The sequence below is a fragment of the Rhinolophus sinicus genome, chromosome 17, assembly GCF_057876585.1.
Source record: "Rhinolophus sinicus isolate RSI-liver-muscle chromosome 17, RSI-T2T, whole genome shotgun sequence".
NCBI lineage: Eukaryota > Metazoa > Chordata > Mammalia > Chiroptera > Rhinolophidae > Rhinolophus > Rhinolophus sinicus.
This window is the reverse complement of record NC_142517.1, coordinates 57261245-57265863: the sequence shown is the minus strand read 5'-3', so window position 1 is coordinate 57265863 and position 4619 is coordinate 57261245. Positions and strand designations below refer to the sequence as shown.

Genomic DNA, 4619 nt, shown 5'->3' with positions numbered 1-4619 from the left:
CAACCAATGTACCTGTGTACCAGTGTTAGGACTCTTTCGGTTGCAAGTGGCAGAAAGCCCATTCAAACTAATGTAAGCAAATAGAACAGTATTTATTAATTCACATAACTAGAAAGTTCTAAAAGGTGCAAGTGGCTTAAGGCTTGGCTAGATTCAAGGGTTCAAGTGATAATGTCAGTACTATGACTCTTTATCCTTTCTCTTCACATCCTCTCTGTTGGCTTTATTCTCAGGCAGACTTTCCCTGCAGCGTGGTGTAACCAGCAGCTCTAGGCTTGTATCTGAATGAGCCAAATAAGATTTGGCCAAGACTGACTGGCCCTTTTTGGGTCATGTGCTCATTTCTGAGCTAATCACACTTACCATAGAGAGGGTATTCTGATTGGCCCGGCCTAGATCGTGTGCACAGTCTTGTATTTAGGCGGAAGGAGTTATCCACAGGGAATGGGCTCCCACTTTTAAGGAAAGGTTCCGGTAGCAGAAGAAAAGAGGAGGAAAGATTCAGGGCAAACAAAACTTATAGCTAGCACAGTCTGCTCCAGAACTAAATAGGACAGATTGATTACTATTCCCAGACCATTCGTCACATTTTCCCATCACCTTGATTCGGGCCCTCCTCCCGCTGTGCTGTAACAGAAATTGACCTAAAATACGATGCCTATGAGCAAACCTCACTGCAGTCCACAGAGGCAAGCTCAGTGAGTCCAGGAATGAGAACCATCGTAGACACTCTTTGATCTCAATGCAATACAAACGAAAACTGATAAAACTAGAAAACAAAAATCCCGATTATTTAAAAATTTTTTTTAAAAAAAACTGTTCTTCCAGTTTCTGGTCCAACATGTAAGGAGCTTGGAAGTTGCTACTCCATCCTAATAACAAGTAAAAAGCTGAACAAATTGAACAATCAACAACTCTTCTTCTATCTGTCAGAGAAGTGAGGTCACAGGGTAAATTGCTGTCCTCAGAGTTGGAGAGACAGGTAGATACAGAGAATCACAACTTACTAGAGCAGAAACCCACAAGCAGAAACCTCCATGGGAACCAGTGTCAGGGTAGGAAAATCTGAACTGTAATCGATGAATTGCTGAAGGCTCAGTGTGGACAAGTTAGAAACTTCCACTCTGTGAAAGACACTGTTAAAAGAATGAGAAGACAAGCCATAGACTGGGAGAAAATATTTGCAAAAATTACATCTGATGAAGGACCATTATGGAAAATATACAAAGAACTCTTAAACTCAATGATAAGGAAAAAAACAACACCTGAATGAAAAATGGGCAAAAGATCTGAACAGACACCTCACTAAGGAAGATATATTGATGGTAAATAGGCATATAAAAGATGCTCCACATCATAAGCCAATTAGGGAAAAGCAAATTAAAACAACAATGAGATGCCACTACACAGCTATTAGCTGGCCAAAGTCCAGAGCCCTGACACCACCACATGCTGGGAGAATGTGGAGTAACAGTTACTCTCAGGCATTGCTGCTGGGAATCCAAAACGGCACAGCCACTTTGGAAGACAATTTGGGGTTTTCTTACAAAACTAATTTAACTCTTACCAGCATCACACTCCTTGCTATTTACCCAAATAAGTTGAAAATATATATCTGCTGTTAAGGACTGACTGTTTTTGACCCCTGGAAATTAATATGTTGAAGCCCTAATCCCCAATAATTGTCAAAACTTGAAAGCAGCAAAGATGTCCTGCAGTAGGTGAATGGATAAATAAACTCTGGTGCATCTGTGCAATAGAATATTATTCAGTGTTAAAAAGAAATGAACTATCGAGTCATTAAAGACATGGATGAAATCTAAATGCGTATTGCTAAGTGAAAGTAGCCAGTCTAAAATGGCTACAAACTGTATAATTTCCACCTATAGTGCATTCTGGAAAAAGCAACCTATGGAGATGGTGAAAAGATTAGTGGTTAATTAGGCTGGCTTTATGGTTTATGTTATTTTCCCCAAAGAAACAGCTCTTAGATTTATTAATTTTATCATTTTTCTAGTCTAAATATTCTCTAATATTTAATATCTTTGTTAATTTATTCCATGATAATAGGATAATATCCTCAAATACAGAGAAAACTAAGAGGATCATATGATATTACTTTGTTCCACTCTATGCAAGTCATTTTGAAAATAAGGATGAAATAGATTATTTTACAGGAGAGTATAAGTTCCCAAAATATACCCCCCAAATAGATGGAACCTGTGAGCAGAAAAATTAACAGAGAGGAAATATTGTCATACAGCGACTAAAAACATCAGGAGACTCACATTGTTTTATAGGAGAATTTTATGAAAATCTCAAAGGGTAGATAATAACAATGCTAGTTGTTATCCCAGAGCATAGAAAAATTATTTTTATGACACATAACACTGATATCAAAACCCAAAAAGCACACACAAAAAACTGCAAACCAATTTTGCTTATGAATAGTGATGTGAAGACATCCCAAATGAAATATTAGCCAAAAAACAAAAGAAAATAAAACAGCAGCTCATTAAAGACATTTCCAATAAGTGATAAAAACACAGGTTATGTAATAAATAGAATTGGTATACTTGTTATCTGTCTGGAAAAAATTTGGTTGGACTCATATCTCATGTCTTACATCAAAATAAATTCCAAATGGATCAAACATTTAAATATACTTTATTTGGATTGTTTGTTTTTTTGCTATTAAGTTGTATGAGTTCTTTATATATTTTGGATATTAACTCCTTATCAGAAATATAATTTGCAAACATTTTTTAACTATTCTGTAGGGTGCCTTTTCAATTTGTTGATTCTTAGTTTGATACATCCCATTTATTAATTTTTGCTTTTGTTGCTTATGCTTTTGGTGTCATATCCAAAAAATCATTGCCAAGACCTATATCAAGGAATTTTTTCCCTATGTTTTCTTCTAGGAGTTTTATGGTTTCAGTTATTCTATTTAAGTCTTTAATCTATTTCAAGTTAATATTTGTGAGTGGTATAAAATAGGGGTTCAATTTCATTCTTCTGCATGTAGTTACCTGGTTTTCCCAGCACCATTTATTGAAGAGACTATTCTTTCCCCATTGAGTGTTCTTGGATTCCTTGTCAAATATTTATTGACTGTATATGCAAGGATTTATTTCGGGCTCTCTATTCTGTCCCATTGATCCATTTGTCTACTTTTATGCCAGTACAATACTGTTTTGATTACTATAGCTTTGTAATCTAGTTTGAAATCAGGAAGTATGATGCCTCCAGCTTTGTTCTTCTTTCTCAGGATTGCTTTGGCTATTTGGGGTCTTTGTGATTCCCTGCAAATGTTAAGATTATTTTTTTTATTTCTGGAGAAATGCTGTTGGAATTTTGATAGGTATTGCATTGAATCTATAGATGGTTTTAGGTAGTATGGACATTTTAGCAACATTAATTCTTCTGATCCATGAACATGACATATCTTTCCATTTGTTTGTGTCTTCAAATTTCTTTCATCAAAGTCTTGTAGTTTTCACCATATGGATCTTTCACCTCCTTGGTCAAATTTATTACTAAGTATTTTATTGTTTTTGATGCTATTTGGTGTTTTCTTTATTTCTTTTTTGGATGTATTGTTGTTAATGTAGAGAAATGCAACTGATTTCTGTATATGGATTTTGTATCCTGAAGCTTCACTGAATTCGTTGATTAGTTCTAACAGTTTTTTGGTGGCTTCTTTAGAATTTACCAAATAAGCTTTGCTCAGTGGCAGTATCATAGCCAATGAGATTTATCTGAGGCGTGATTATTGCTAATAGAATTGACCAAATATAAGATTATATTACCTGCAAACAAAGACAATTTTACTTCTTTCTTTCTGATTTGACTGTCTTTATAAGTATTAGTATTAAAATGGATCATATGGTTTGGTTTTAAGCTTCTTGGCAGCCAGGGTAAAAAGCAAAACATGGATCCTATATAAAATATGAAAGACAAAAACATATTTTCTTAGGAAAGATGGTACTTTTGCTGGCACTAAATTCTAAAATTATTTTTCACCTGGAGTTTACATAAGGAAAATAAAAGCATATAATGAACTAATTCTTCAATAAAAATTCTATTGTAAATGTAGACAATTGATTCTGGCTGTTTCTTTAGTGATGGACAAGAAAACCCCAGAGCAAAACATTAGAGCACAGACCAGTGAAGGGGAGTCCTCACAGGAGGCTTAGTTCCTGTGATCCAAGTAGGAAAAGCCAAGACTGTAAGGTTTCACCATTGGTCATTGGTAGAGTGAGTATTTTCTGTAGAGTATGGGGCAGCAGAAGCCATTTTCAGGGGTTAAGGTATAAGTGGGAAGCAGGGAAGTGGAGACAGCAGACATTGAATCCGTATTCAAGGAAGCTGCTGAAGGTGTGGTGAAAACCTTCCAGTAAATATATGTTTACAGTTGTTTTTTTCCTTCCTGGCGCATAGGAGGAACATTTCTTATTTCCTTAGAGTTAGAAAGGGGTTATCACATCTCCTCTTGCAACAAGTGGAAAAGGCCTGTGTTGAGAAGGAGGAGACATAAGATTAAAGCAGCCTGCTTTGCTGGGTCTGTACATGGAAGGCAGTTGCTCTGGAAAGTCACTTTGATCTGTAGTGGACTT

The 4619-nt window shown here is 35.8% G+C and overlaps 1 pseudogene; it reads left to right on the top strand.

Annotated features, from left to right (window-relative positions):
• Positions 1 to 3721: 3721 nt before the first annotated feature.
• LOC141568157 (U4 spliceosomal RNA) lies at positions 3722 to 3788 on the top strand (annotated as a pseudogene).
• Positions 3789 to 4619: the final 831 nt, after the last annotated feature.